The sequence below is a fragment of the Pseudoliparis swirei genome, chromosome 18, assembly GCF_029220125.1.
Source record: "Pseudoliparis swirei isolate HS2019 ecotype Mariana Trench chromosome 18, NWPU_hadal_v1, whole genome shotgun sequence".
Taxonomy (NCBI): Eukaryota; Metazoa; Chordata; class Actinopteri; order Perciformes; family Liparidae; genus Pseudoliparis; species Pseudoliparis swirei.
This window is the reverse complement of record NC_079405.1, coordinates 23,703,954-23,720,061: the sequence shown is the minus strand read 5'-3', so window position 1 is coordinate 23,720,061 and position 16,108 is coordinate 23,703,954. Positions and strand designations below refer to the sequence as shown.

Below are 16,108 nucleotides of genomic sequence, written 5' to 3'. Positions count from 1 at the left end.
CTTTTTCAGTTTTTACAAAAAAATTATATTTCCTCCATTTAAATCTGCTAAATACAACAACTGTCTATTCCTTGGAGAATAAGGTGCTGGAGAATGTATTGTCAACAGTACACTCTGCTAAGAAACCAATCTCTGTAACTGCTGTTTACACGGTGTCTACGAGACTGTCTGGAAGCGTGTCACCTCTCCTCCTTCCCACATGTGCTCGTTAAGGAGGTTCAATGCCCAGAATACAGCGACAACAGCACAGGAGTAGGAGTAACAGGAGTATCAGGAGTAGGAGTATCAGGAGTAGGAGGATCAGGAGAAGGAGTATCAGGAGTAGGAGTATCAGGAGTATCAGGAGTAGGAGTATCAGGAGTAGGAGGATCAGGAGAAGGAGTATCAGGAGTAGGAGGATCAGAAGTATCAGGAGTATCAGGAGAAGGAGTATCAGGAGTAGGAGTAGGAGCAGGACTCGGAAAGAAAGGAGTCCGTTCCGCTTGGATAACCGGAGCCCCAAGGACGGGCAAGACAGCGTTGTCTCTCTCTCTGTATCTCTATCTCTCTCTCGCTGTCTCGCGCGCGCGCGCTCTCTCTCTCTCTCTTTCTCCGACAATCGCGTGCTCTTGGGTCCCGCTCCAGCACCGTTCGAGGACGGAGGGAGGGAGAGAGAGAGAGAGAGAGAGAGAAACAGTGTGAGAGAGAGAAACAGTGTGTGAGAGGGGGAGAGAGAGAGAGAGACACACTTGACGCACCGGAGTGAGTGAGCGCACCACGGTTTCACTTTCCAGGAAGCAACCCGCGAGACGCCGCGCTGTGAGCTAGGCTACTTGTGCTTCTGACACACACAAAGAGAGAGAGATAAAGAGAGAGAGAGAGAAGAAGAGAGAGAGAAAGACAGAAAGAGAGGCAGGGATGGAGGAGTTCCAGTAGCGGAGCCGCACGGAGCAGCACGGAGTGGCCCAGCCCTGCGAATGTAACGCAAACACAAAAGAAGAAGAAGAAGAACTGCACACACACACACACATCTTCTGCGCGCACCAGTCAGACGGATATTTTATACATTTTGTTCCTCTTTTTTCTTTTCCTTTTGGGGAGGGAGGTGGGTGTTTGTTAGTGGCCGGGAGCGTCGCCGCCGCGACTCGACACATGTCTGAGCAGCAGAATTGTGTTTAGTGGGAAGAAGAAGAAAAAAACCGGATTAATCTCAGACTGTGAATTCTTCGGAGAAACATCGCTGCCGCGAGCACAGGTAAGACGTGTATCATCACCATTACTATATGTGTATGTGTGTTTTCTATATAGCAACTTCGGCACCTCAAGTTCCATCTCCATCAGCTCCAGCACGACCCAGCCTCCACCCTAACTTTTGACATATCACGTTTAAGACCTTGAGGCTGTATGAAGGGGGGATGGAGAGGGGGAGGGAGGGAGGGGGGGGGCAGTAGAAAACGGGATTGCCTTCTCTGAATTTCACCCTCGTGCTGATCTCATTTGCTTGCGTCCACTTTGTTGTGGGACTATCATGATGGAAGCGAAGTAATCCGTCAGTGTGTGTGTGTGTGTGTGCGCGCGCGCGCGTCGGTGCGAGATAGAGAGCATGATCTGTGCAGATGTTTAGTAATCCTGGTGAGCTGACCCTCCCATAAATAATCCCTGCGGATTTTGGTTGATTAAGATGCTGCTGCTGCTGCTCACCACCTATAGACTGTGTGTGTGTGCGTGTGTGTGTGTGTGTGTGCAGCCGTCAAGTCCTCGAGAAACCGGGCAATCTAACACAGAAACACACACACACACAAGCCATATTCATCTTTCAATATTCCATCCCCGGTCGGCCCACCTTGATCTATTCACGCCACTACTGCTCTCATGGTGGTGTTTTTCTTCTTCTGTACAGCTCTCAAGTCACTCAACTACCCAATGAGTAGAGAGCCTACAGTGTTTGCCCCCCCCCCCCCCCAGCGGCCTGGCCATGCAGACCGCTACATAAGCCTGCTTTTAATATGTTTAATAGATACGAGCATCTGTGCTGCCAATACAACAGCTCTATTTGCTTATTTATTCTTAATCACTCCTCTGGAAACATGAAATAACAAGCTGGTGGGGTGGGGGTGAGGGGGGTGGGGTGCCCAGTTGGGGCGACGGTAACACCTGTCAGACCGGCGCCATGGTGCTGCAAACCAGCTCCCATCTGACGGCAAAATAATTACGACACGCATCGCCTAACACGCCGTGAAGTCTGTGTCCGGGGTGGGGGGGGGGCATGCGAGTGATACCTGTGCCTGTTGGCTTCTCGTGGGTCTCGACAAGGGATGGATTGAAGGTTGGCGGAGGGAAACGAGAAGTCTTGGTTTTATGAAATACACGAGAGACGATAGTCCTCCCCTTCCCCAAAAGCCTGAGACGTGAGAGCGCGGGGCTCTTCAGATTTCAAAGTCAATATTTAAGATATCCAAAAAAAAGAAAAAAGAATATGGAGCAAGTAAAGACTCAGACAGGTACTACGGGCTTGAGCCGAAGGCGTCCCGGAGGCCCGAGACGCCGAACGTCACGAGCGACACTTAAAGTATCTGCTGCTTTTAGAGGAGGCGCGTCATGAAAATTTGATCGGGCGTTTTTTTCTTCGTCTCTTTTTTCTGCTCGAGGTACTCCGAAGAAATGTGTCGTCAAGGTCATTCTTTTTTCATGACTCTCCAGGAAAAGCTGTAGCTCAAGGAATATAGTAACGAGCGTATGTGTGTGTGTGTGTGTGTGTGGTTGTTTCCATGTGCTCTTCTTCTGATGTCATTGCAGCCACATGGAAACTTCATATTAATCATGGTAGTTATTTGAACTGTACAACGGGAGGGGGCAATATGCCACTTGTTGCTTTTTCTTCTTCCTGCTATCTTCTACCTCTTCTACCTCGTTGGGCCGTGTAACTACTGTTTGGAGAAAATATGACTACTTCTGTGGATCAATAGTTCCGAAGCTCTTTTTTTGCGTTTAGTGTTTTTATCCCTCTCAAATTAACGAAGCCCCGTCCCTTAAGAATTACATCTGCACACAACGAAACTGCTTCGTGAATTACGTTGACGAATACGTTTTTACTGACGGTCTGGGGACGTCCACGAAAGAGAGTGGAGGGTTGGGTCAAACAAACACGGGGCTTTCACCCAGGGACAGCTGTTAGTGTCCTGGGTGAAGTCAATATTCCCCTCTTTGCATTTGTGTCCGCAGCTTAAATGAAGTGAGAAATATTGAAGCCCAAGACTTGAGCAATAGACGGACTACCAAGAGTTTCAGAATCCAATACATGGACTATTCGGTCATCGGCAACTCAATAAGCAGCTGTTTTTTATGAATTAGTCATTTTTAGAGATTTTCACTTTACATTTCGTCAATCATATTAACTACTCATTGATTATTTCTTTGATTTTTTTTTCTTCCTCTGGGAAACCATGATGGCCATTTTTCACGACTCATTCATGACATTTTAAGACAAATTGACTAATCGATTAACAGAGAAACTAATGGGCAGATTTATATACTATGAATAACCGCTTGTCGCAACCCTAATTCAACGTTCTTTTCTTATTATGAAATAAGATCCGAAATGCAAACATCATTTTCTTTCTTCTTCCCCTGCTGTCCAGGATGCATCATCCTCGCGCCCACTCTCATAGATACATACCACTGAAGTGTGTGTGTGTGTATTAATCCGAGCACCTTGCAGATCTGGTTAGATATCACTTTCCGGGGGTAAACACCGAGCAGCAAACACACAAACTAATGCGTGGTGTCAATTGTTTAGCACGGCTGCTTTTCTTTTCTTTTTTGTTGCCTCACTGCTGAATTTTACAAGTAAACAGCACGGACGAGAAAGCTGCAGACCCCAGATACCACTTCACCGGAGTGCCGTGCGGTTTTATGTGTGCCGTGCATTACTCGCTCGAATCCGCCGTCGCGGAGTTGTTTGACAAGCTGGAGCTGCGAGCGGCGAGGAAAAAGGTTTCACGTTGATTCCTTTGCCAAAACAATGGAAAAGACACAATGGGTATAATTAGGCCGCATTCCAGTAGCAGATACGGAGAAGATGGATTTTTAGGAACCGCATATGGTAGAAAAACAAGAAATCTCTCCAAAATGCTGTTTCTCTTTGGGTTTCCTGTCCAGAGCAGACTGTGCATGCAGATAAAGGATTTAAACCCAATCTTCCACTTGCTAGGATTATGATTCACACGACAAAAAAGACATAAACGCCCCATCGTCGCCATCAGAAGAGCTCGTGTGCATTGGGAGGCCTGACGCCAACTTGTCAGGAATAAGCACACTTGACTTAAAATACAGCGGCGGCTCCATCGGCGCTGTTTACCCCGAGTCCCATCTCTCTCTTGTTAATTTTTAATATTTAGATTGAAGGAGGATAAGAGCCGAGACGGATCATGGAGACAGCTCCCGTTTCCTGTTCCATTTATCCAGTCTCATTGGTTCTGCAAATGCCCCCATTTGTAATCCAATCACATTGGAAATAATTCCTCTTGCTCCGTTTTCTTTTTTCTTTTCTTCTTTCTTTTCTCGCAACGCTCTGCCACTTCTGCGCCTTTTTGATTTCAAGGCGCCGCCCGCCACGGTCCTTTGGGGTGAGTCTTCAACAGACTGCCTGAGCCGGGCCCGACGATTCATAATTCAAACATAGTTGTTGCGCGCCGCCTCTCCTCGGGATCAGCCTTAAATTGAGTGCTTAGTAAGAGCAGAGCGCCACACACACACACACACACACACACACAGCAGCCACCAACTTCAGTAGTGGTGGTGGTGGGGGGCAGGGAGGGGATCTGAGCACCCGGAGTGCTGCATTATTTAATGTGCTTACATAAGGCCCGGGCAAACATCTTCTTTCCAAGCATTCTCCGGATGAGAGTGGGTTCTCGGGCATCGTCTTGACGATACACCCCGACTTACAGCCGAAGATGCACAAAGACACGCCGCATACTCTGGGGGGGGGGTATTGTGCCCCGCCGGGGTGTGGCTCGTCATCTTTCTTCCCTCGTTTAGTGCAATATAAGCAGCTGATCAAACTGCATCCCCCCCCCCCCCCACATCCCCCACAGGGCATCGTTCATTTCTCCGTCTGAATCGAGATCAAAGGACTCAATGTTACAAACTAGAACACCATGTTGGCTTTCTGTTGTCATCCGTCGATTAACGACACGACGAGGCCTTTACACAAGACAAGATTGTTTTTGGGGTTGGATCTTTTTTCGTTTTTTGGGGGAGAATTTTCTATGCTTTCAAATACTGGATTATTGTTTTGGTCCACATGTGTTTCAGACATTTTCTTTCAATTTAGGAAAACCTGGAAACGTCACGGCATTTGAAAAAGGTTATTTCCATACCTGAAAAGTCCTGGAAAAAAAATTTCATCCTCAAAGTGTTGGAAAAGTCATGGACATTTGTTATATTCATATGTTGATTTACGCAGTTTTGATTCAAAGAATAAACATGTATATACATAGTTATTCTTCAAACTATTGTCTCTCATTCATGTGTGTCATTAAAGGTTTACTAGTGTATACACTGAGATTTCACAAAATGTTTGGTTTTGGAAATTTGGTTTAAAGTCCTGGAAATCCATTTGTCAACATGTGTATGAACCCTGTAGTAGCATCCTCCCTAGTTTAAATGTTTTCTGACATAATGAATTGAAGCCCATACATTAAGTTTTGGTCAGCATAGTGGTGTAGTGGCTCGCACTGTCCCCTCACAGCCAGAGGGCCCCGGGTTCAATCCCGTCTGGTCCTTTTGGGAACGTGAGCATGAATGGTTGCCTGTCTCTATATGTGCCCTGCGATAAACTGGCAACCTGTCATGGGGGGGATCCTGCCTTCTCCCAATGTCAGCTGGGATCGGCTCCTAGCAACCCTGAATGGGATCAGCGGTTTGGATAATGGAATGATGTTTAATTATGTAGCACATTTCAAAACATCAGGAGTTGACCAAAAGTGCTCTCCGATCTCGGCAGATGTGTGAGAATCGGCCTAAATACAGATACACATCAATAAAGAAACAAAAGGCAATAACAATGCCGTATTGCCAAATAGCATTATATGATGCTGATGAAACCTTGACAAAATTACACTTTATAACGCACCGAAAGCGCTAATTCTTTGAATTTCTTCTAAAACTACAACATCTGTTCATCTTGTGGAGGTTAAAAAAGGTCTGGGTACTAACTTGCGCAATGAAACAAATGATGTTAAAAGAATAAGAGGGTTATTTCAAGTTTTTAAAAAAGGAGGAAATTAGGACAAGAAATGGAAATGAAGGCAGTACCGAGGTCATATTATCCACGGTGGTGTAGACACACAAGTTTTCTCAAGTTATTTCTGTCAAGTAATGTTTTATTTAAATAACAAAGGGATTTTTCTTGAATCTTTTTCTCTGAACAAAAGACAGTCATACACTGTCATAGTGTGAGCATTGTGTACTTATGGCAGCGGTGGAACTGTCAATTAATGTTCAATTACTTCATGCAGTCCAAAAAGTGCACCCTGATGATGACGTCATCATCATCCCGATTTTTAGTGCGAAAGAATTATGCATTTTTGGAGTGGGGTGGCTGATCGTCTATGCTATGTTGCATTACGGGAAATGTAGGATGCAGATATTTTGGAGCTCGCCCAGGCAGCAACCTCTGGGTCTGAAAAGTGGAGCCAATGGGGAGGTGCCTTAAGTCTCACCTGATTTATTACCTCAGTAAACACGAGTTTATGGTCTCAATCTCTAGTTTCAACTCTTCTTCAATACAGCATGATGTTCATTTAGTAAATAATGGTCCATTTAGAGTCAAATAGACCATAAAGCAGGGCAGTGGTTCTCAAACTGTGGGGGGCGCCTCTTGTGGGATGCAGGGGGAAATGCAGAAAGATCTTTATTGAGAACTTCACATATTACAAAAGTACACGGACATAAAACTAAGTCATAAATAAATACATGGTGAAATGCCTGTGCATTTGTGTACATGTTGCGGTGTTAACAGGTTATATTTGTGCATGCGAGATTCGCCTCATTTTCTGCTGTTGCCCTTCAAAACAAAAGCTCACCATTGAGCATGAAACGAGAGCGGCCGTATCGTGCCTGCTGACCCGTTTAAAAAAATATTTGTCGAGGAAAGTTTTAGTCACCTAAAAAAGTCTTATTTTGGTTTGCTTGTACTTAGCGCCACCCTCCTCTCTTATTTCTGGATGCAAAGAAACCCAAGACACTGACAGACAAAAACCCCGATTGAGACCACCGAAAAGCCAACTGGAACCTTTAAAAATGTAGTCCTGAAACCAATGGGTGACGTCCACTTCCTCCGGTTGCTGTTATTCAGCATTCAGAGGCGCCTAGATGCTGCTCCAAAGGGTCCACAAGTTGGGATCGTGCAAATTAGTCTACTTTACCAATTTCTTTAAACAATATTATTACCAGGCTGATATTGATCAAATGGTCTGTATTGATCAAATGGTCTGTATATTGCTTCATCTGGAGAAAACAAGTAATTGACCATTCGCTAAGTCCCACCCCCTGCTGCTACTCGCTGCTTGAGTCTATGAAACACAGCTGGATAGTTGACGCAACCTGGTCAAAGCTGCCTGATGCTATTCAATGATTGGCCAGTCTACAGTTGGGGGGCGGGAATTGGCTTGATAGCATTAAGCATGTTTTTATATATATATATATATACACACATGCTGAGTCATTGGGCAGCGCTAGAATGGAATTATCCTTTGTTTTATAACAACTATCCGCCACTGTGACGGCGCCTAAGATCAAACAGGTGACTATTCGTGGTGACTATTCGTCCGTTATATCTGGACATTCACAAAATGGCTTTGAATAATTGACTTATCAGCCAGTGTTAAATGATGAGTCTATTTCTGATTTACAAACACTGGCATATCAGATGAATTTCTTGCTGCGACACGGATTCCGAATCCAAATTTGGGAACATGCCGATTAGTGGACACATGTCGCTGGTGCTGCTCAGCGGACGCTTTTTTAATTGTTAGAATGCAAGTCCAGATCACAGATGCCACATCGCTCTCCCGCTGATCGAAGTCCCGTTTTAAAGGCCTGTTTTGTTCATACTCTAATGAGCATTCCTACATCAAGGAAGATGACCCACTCATGCGACGTTAGGTTTGGACAACGTATTCAAAATCTCATCTCATCTGTTTCTCAGACGAAATAATTAGGCATTCCCGAGAGGCCCTGTTTGTTTAGCAGACTGTTTCAGAGGAATGTGATACCTTAGTCATTCTATCAACGTTCTGTTCTTTGGTTCATCCATTTAAACCAAGGAGAATAAGAAAAACAGACAGGATAATACCTTTTTGAATAGGCTGTGGAGTAGACCTCTATTAATGTTTAATAAGATAAGAACTGCACTTCCAATTATCAACAAAATGGTGTTACTCTGTGGCAAATAATCACATGTTCATATATTTAGAAGGCCAAGAAAGCCCACTCTCGTTAGCCTTGTCGTGGTCATTATGTCTTCTGTTTTGCTCAAGCTAGAAACATCATATATGATAACAGAGGTGAACAACTATACCAGAACTAATAATGTAATGTATGGTATGTAAATTTCAGTCAGCACACTGTGTTTGTATTGTTATTTTTAACAATGACACATTTTCAGTGACATTTGTTGGTGTGTCTTTAAAAAAAAAATTGATGGGTGACTATGGGTCAGTGGTGAGCAGGTCAGTCTTTCAATCAGGGGGTTGGAGGTTCACTCCCCGCCCTAGTCGATGTGTCCTTGAGCAAGACACTTAACCCTGAATTGCTCCCTGTAGCTGCGTCTCCAGTGTATGAATGTAACAGGATTGTAAGTCACTTTGGATAAAAGCGTCAGCTAAATGACAAGTAATGTAATGAAGTGGAAAAGAAAAAGGAAAAACGCTAACCTGTATTTGGAGTTATCCTGAAATGACCTGGAATAAGTAAGAAAAAGCTTTCCAGATCAAAATCTTGAAAAAGCTGCACATGAGTGTGCTTTGTCTGCAGTGTCAAAAGTTGTAAAAAAATAAATCCCCTGAGCTTAAGCTCAAGTTAATATTTTTTCTTGGACCAGCGCTGGAGATGTGGCAGGAAGATACAGCCTCTCTCCACTTGTGAGCTGTCTGGATGTGCCACCCACATCGGCAGTGATGTGGGAGGCACATTGATTGAACAAACCTTCTGGATACCAGCTTTTTAAAACCTTCTAATAACAATGCATGAATTATGAATACAAAAGTTCTATTCAAAACAATGAGTGGTGGATAGTTCTAACCTCATGACTGGTACTGGAAAATAACCACACTTGACTGGTGGCAGGAGATTAACAGTCCTAGGTGTAGACCTGTGTTTAACGTTGTGACGAGGTCGCCATTTGGGGTATGCAACAAAACTACCTGGTTATTTGTTGTTTTTTTAGATCAAATGTTATTTTTCATTTTCTTGATATGCATATAAAAAAGAAAGTGTGTGTACTCTACACATAGATGCACAGGCATATAATACGACAAAAATAAAGTATAAATACTTGGTTAGGTTGAGGAAAATATGGTTTGTACGTTATATAAGTATGCAAGTAAAAATAAGTCTATTTGTGTCCCATGTGAAACCAAAAGTCTCCCGGGTTAAAGTCCTGTGTTTGTTCATTCTACGTCACCCGACTTCCTCCTTTGCTGCGGTCAGAAATACTACGTTGCATGACAATTAACGTAAACTACGCTCGTAATAAGCTGCTTGTAAAAACAACCTGTCAGGGTATTTCTTTTTTTGTTAATTTTTTTTGCATTGAATAAATTGATGTTAGTTATTTGTTTTGGGCACTAAAACGCCTAAACACAAACATGATCAGCCCTTCTTACCGGGACTATCTTATTTCAATCACGTACATTCTCAGAATGTGACGAGAGCCGCGGAGGACAGCGAGCACGGTGCTAACGTTGTTAGCTACCGGGTTTGGTCACGGAGCTTATTTAATTACATTGTTGTGAGTTTTATTGAAAGGGAAAAGAGGGTTTGCTGTAGTGAGCGGCTAACGTGTAGTGCGCGGCTAACGTCGAGGCTATAAATGTGTTCCTGAACCACAACTCCAAATGGAGATCAAAGAGGAAATCACGGAGATTTCCCTTGTGAGACTAAATGCACACAAGTCCTTGTAGAACTGTTCTGATGTTATGTTTCCCATAGAGACGTTGTAATCTGGTATCTCAGCTCACGCTGCATGTTGCTCAGCGTCTGCAGAAGATCTGAGCTGCAACTACTACAGTATTTTTTAATTAAATGTGCTCAGGTTTGATGATCGCAGCCGAGATAGAAGCCGCTCACTGAAGGGAAAGGGTGTATGGCGCTGACACGATGAATACGTTGGTCGATTGGGAGGAAAATAACTGAGCAATTATTTGTAGTAAAAATATAGTTACCCATGACATTCACAGCCTCTCAGTCTTTGCTTTGTTTCACGTGCCTTGCACGGAAGCTGGATTCCGAGAACCGCCGGGTCACATTTGCTCTCGTCGGGCTAGGGGCGGGGCTTAGGCGTGTGCGAGACGACACAGAGAGGTCCTCGACAACAGTGGAAGATGCTAGCGTAGATGCGGCAATAGCATCAGTCTTATCGGAATCAGAGAAGAAGTGGATTTCTTCCTTGAAATAAGTGCGAAGAGCGACACTTAAGGTTTTCGCTCTTCTCCCGACTGACCCCGGCAAGAGTTTGATGGACAGATGGTTCATCCAATCACTTTTTCCCGTCTGAAATTGCCTGCCTTTTCCCAAACAGTTACTTACGATGATGTAAAATAAATATCTCGTCAGTAAAACACAAAGTGTTTGATCAAATAGCCGTCAGCGTTGTACAGATTTTAGAGATCACTCTCTGCATCACATTTCCACGCTCTTCTCAAACGCAGAAACATTAGCATGTGGAAAAATGCTCACTTTGAATTCCGTTCTCCTGATAATATCTGGTGAGGAATTGCTGTGAGGCATTTTGCTTTCAGAGCGGGTCCAAAATAACACTTTTGTGCTTCTGGCTCAGCGGGTGAGCATGGATCGCATTTCCTTCAAAAGCTATTAAAAGCAAAAAAGGAGTTAGCGAATGTGAGACACATTTACTTGAAATAACTTCCCAACTACACGGCGCTGCGGCCGCCTCCTTCACAGATGTTAGAACCCCACCCTGGCAGATACTCCGCTATTAGAGCCGAACTGTCCCTTCGACCACCGCTGGTTCTGCTCGGCTCGCCGACCTGATATCAATGAACATTGTACGACAGATCCCGTTGGACCGGTGCAGTACATTAACCAAAACGTGTTATCTCCTCCCGAGCTAATTTAATTCAAGGTGCGATTCTGCACCTCTTGCACAGAGGGATCGGTTTCCTCTTGGACCAATCGTTTGCAATGCATCGATTCTGGACTGTTCTCTCGGTGCATACATGGTGCATAGTTCTCGATGAGAACAAAGTAGGGTTGTTTCTTTAATCTCTGCTACCAAATATTAAAATTAGGTATTTAAAAAAAAAAAAGATGGATTACTTGCTTTGCTCAAAAGCTTTACAGCAGTCAGTTTCTATTGATGGGAATACTTTGTCATGAATACGTTTTCTACAAATTCCTATTCTTTTTTTCAGAATAACCTTGCGACTACTGTGTCATGACCAAAAAAATAATCATGTGTTTGGTGGTTTTTGTCATTGATTTGGGGCGACTGTGGGTCAGTGGGTAGCATGTCCGTCTTTCAATCAGGGGGTTTGAGGTTCAATCCCCGCCCTAGTCGATGTGTCCTTGAGCAAGACACTTAACCCTGAATTGCTCCCTGTAGCTACGTCCACGGTGAATGAATGTAACAGGATTGCAAGTCGCTTTTGATAAAAGCGTCAGCTAAATGACGTGTAATGTAATTTGCACATGAAGCATTAAATTAAGCTGTTGGCTGTGTAGGCAAAAGTGTATATCTTTTAATTTTCTGGTAATTTGTTACCGACGTTGATTATCTCCCCCCCCCTTAGACCATGAAGCATCATCAATCATTTCCCCTTTGCCAAAGGCAGTTGCAGTATATTCTATGTTTGATATATATATATAGAGAGAAATTTATATATATGTATATATATTTATATATATATATATAGAGAGAGAAATATATATGTATTTCTTTATATATATATATATGTAGAAATATCTATTTATATGTATATAAAAATATGTAGAAATATATATATATATTTAGAAATATATATATAGAAATATATATTTATAATAGTGGTTTATAGCATTAGGATAAATCCTTGCAGAAAGAGCGTCAACTTTCTTTTAATTGTCCTTTAGTCATCTTCTGCTTTTGCTTGTAAAATGCCTCCAAACGTGGTTCTTGTAAATGAGTGCGCGATAGGAATGTGTCACGATGTGTGTCCCACCACGAGCCGCGAGTAAGCCCTGTGAACTCTGTCCTGTGCCTTTCGTTAACAAGGCACAGCTGCATATGCTCTGTGTATCCAGAACGTAGATCAACTTCCAATTTTCCCCGGCATCAAGCAGCTAAATAGATTACGGCGGCAATAGGCAAGAGCGAGTTTGTGAGGCAGTGTGTTATCTTTAGCTGCCCGGGTGCTTTATCAGGTCGAGTTGGGGAAGGAGGTGGAGGGAGCCGAGCAAAGACTCCGGTACCGCAGGAGCAGACTCTTAACACCAGAGAAGTAACAGTAACTCCAGTTCTATGAGTGTGAGCAGGGCCCTCTAACGAGATTCACCCCCCTGACGAGGCTGCAGCACGCCACTCGGTTACAGCTCAATGCGTTACTGCATTACATCTAGTTTAATGAAGTTTATCGTCATTGTAAAAACTTACAATGAACTTAAGTTGGCAACTCGGTCAGTACAGCAGAAACGGGTAAAAACATGAAGACAGGACATTCTAATTTAAAACAAGACATTTCAAAATAAATAGGAATAAACATAAAACACAGGTTTCAATGGCTTAAAAGTTTCGTGGTATTATGTATTTTGTTCTGCCCGCAGCACGGTAGTGCCGAGCTGCTGCGTACATGCGCGCCGCCATCTTGGAAAACCTAAGCCAGGTGATGGATTTTACAAACCTTTTTTTTACGTTATTTATTGGAATTCTCTTAATGTCCCGACAGCAATTATCAAATACAATGCTCTGACGAAAATACAATTACGCGTCTGTAAATCCTTTCATTCGACCCGATGGTTTGATTGGACGGCCTAACTGCCTGTCCTTCTACTCTATTCTAAGCTAGGGGTGACTGTGGGTCAGTGGTTAGCAGGTATGTCTTTCAATCAGGGTTGACGGTTCAATAGCCGATGTGTCACGACGCTATTAGAGTGGACCCAAAAGCATGACTCAGACAGGAGTAACAAAGATGACTGTCTTTGGTTGGAAACAGGCTGGGTCAAAACCGGGAGATCAGTAAAAGAAGCAAACAAGTCCAAAAAGGGGCAGAGAATCAGAGAGAGGTCAGGGCAGGCAGGTCAAGAATATACTCTAATAACACTAGAGAACTTGGCACGAAAACACAAGACAATCTGGCAGAGGACAAGTGGAAGTGAGGGAGCTAAATAGTGAGGGACTAATGAGGGGTTGGGCTGCAGGTGAGAAGGGCGTGAGGACCAGGTGAAGGGAATGAGGGACTAACGAGGTGATCAGAGGCAGGTGAGGGGAGTTGGACTACGAGATGGTGTGACAGGATGAAAACAACTATTACAAAAAGGAAGCTAAACTGTTACACGATGTGTCCTTGAGCAAGACACTTGACCCTTAATTGCTCCCCGTAGCTGTGTCTACGGTGTATGAATGTAACATGTAAAGTATCTTTGAGAACCTTTTAAAAAGCACTTTATGGATTATTATTACTCATTGCGCGTCTTCAATAAGCCGCTATAGTGACGGCTGTGAGCGAAACTGTTAGCCGCTAGCTGCCGACTCAGCGGTCGCCATGTTGAGAGCCGTGTGGAGGCAACTTTGAGTGCCTTGAAAGGCGTCTTATTAAATGAATGTATTAATATATATATATGCCTATATATATATATATATATTCTATGCACAGCACCTTTTAACGTGTCAATAGTTGATTTGGAAACAGGATTGACTCCCGTTGGAGCGAAAGTGACTCAATTCAATATAAATGTGATTTGTATAGCCGTAATCACAAATGTGCCTGAGAGGGCTCGACAATCTATACAGCACACAACAATCCTCTCTACTTGGAGACTTCACATCATATACAAACAAAAAAAGTGACTTGCATGTTGTCTGTTTTTCTTATCAAACATAACGAATAAATACATACATCGTGTCTACGTTATTCCCAGCGTGTGCATTGCAATACATATTGCTGTGTGGACTGAGCAACACAGCAGATCATTGTGGGTAGTGTTGTGCTCGGCTGGCAGCGAGATTTACCATATTTATTGTTCTGTAAAAGAGCTTTTATTGCAAAACTTGGCTCTTAGCTTCTTGTTTAAATTGCAAGGGGTATATATATATATACACACTTCTACTTTCCGCTCTCCCCATTAGTTGCATGTCGATGTTTCCTAGAGCAAGACACTGAACCCCGCAGTCGCTCCCCGGGCGCTTCACTTTATAACTAAGGTTGGGTCAAACGCAGAGAGGAACTTCAATAAAGTGTACATTATTATGATTATGAATATGATACACTGTGTGTTTATGAATGTCCACAAAACAGAGCTCTGCTTTTGTGCCTGTCGTGCCCCCCTTGTACGTCACACCAAATGTTTTCTACTAATTTCATCCATCACAGCGCTGGTGCGACGTGTTAAAAGACGTCAGCAGACGCAACATGCATTAGCCTAATGGGCACGGGGCTCGGTGCTTTCGTAAGGCGTACTTTCATCATATGCATAAAACCCCCCCGCTCTCTAAGAGGAAGGCACAGCCTGGCACCATTGATGTACCCAAAGACAGACTCTGACAACTCTCTATACGACGTGTGCAGATGAAAGGCCTGTAGATATGTAGATGGAGACGGGAGACTGAGCCGGGAGGTAGAGCGTCTCAGATTAATGAGAATGTGGCCTACTCAAACAGGTTTTTTAGGTTCCTTTTCGTCTGTGTTTATCAGTGGGTTTGGTGCATTCTTTATGGCAGTTTTTTTTTCAAACTTTGTGCTCTCTATGTGGAATAACAGCGGGGGCGGGTTAACATTGTTCTTCCGCACCTCTCCACGTAACTGCGGAATTACACCCCAAAATGGTGTTTTTTACATTTTTATCCGAGAGGTTCGTTGTGGAACATGCCTCGACTCTAAATATATTTTTCACCCGGGAGACATCGCATTAAAGCGGCGTGTTTCCCAGTGAACTTCTGCAAAAGATGGATTCATCTTCTTAACTGGTTGCGTTGCTTTAATTCTTACATCTATTCAGCTTCTTCCAGAGGCGGTCTCTGACACTTCCTCAAACTTTGTTTTGTTTTTCTTGTGTTCTCTCTTCGCTTCTTCCCTTTGCCCTATTTACACCCCCGCTTTATTCAGCAACCCCAACGCGTTAATATGTACACGTTCATTTGTATGCGCATATATCTGTTGCGATAAAGTTTGGAGAGGAAAAAAAAGTAATTAATGCACATTTGTCACATTGCACACGTACAACTTTATCCATGTGGCTTTCATCCAAAACGACATGTATCGACGTCAACGTTACACCTTTTTTCACCCAAAACATAATGAAAAGTGAACGTGTTTTGTGATATTAAAACATATACGGCGGAAAATTAAATGAGCGAAAAATAGTGACAATTCAATTACGATTTATTTGTTACAATACTATTTATTATTATTTTTACAGTATATAGATGACATTTAATGTAATGTAATATCTATTTTGACAGTTCAAACTTAACCTTTAATTTAAAATACCATTCTTATGCCTCTCAGTCACCTAACTTGTCCTCAAATTACAAGAACTCGTGTTTTTATTCGAGCGGACGTGATGCAATACATCAAGATATTGACTGTGTTGTAAACTCAGTGAGTAGTTTGTCCCCAACAACACCGCGTCATAACGTTTTACTTTTGGAATCCTTCATGAGCACTGACAGTCTTTGAACACAACAAAAAAT

At 43.2% G+C, this 16,108-nt stretch overlaps 1 protein-coding gene across 1 annotated transcript in view; it reads left to right on the top strand.

Annotated features, from left to right (window-relative positions):
- The first annotated feature begins 1,159 nt into the window (after positions 1-1,159).
- The window catches only part of cntn4 (contactin 4), a 171,183-nt gene continuing 156,234 nt past the window's right edge, over positions 1,160-16,108 (top strand). The window contains exon 1 of the mRNA XM_056437610.1: positions 1,160-1,234. The gene's annotated coding sequence lies outside the window, so the exon portion shown is untranslated. The remainder of the gene's footprint in view (positions 1,235-16,108) is intronic.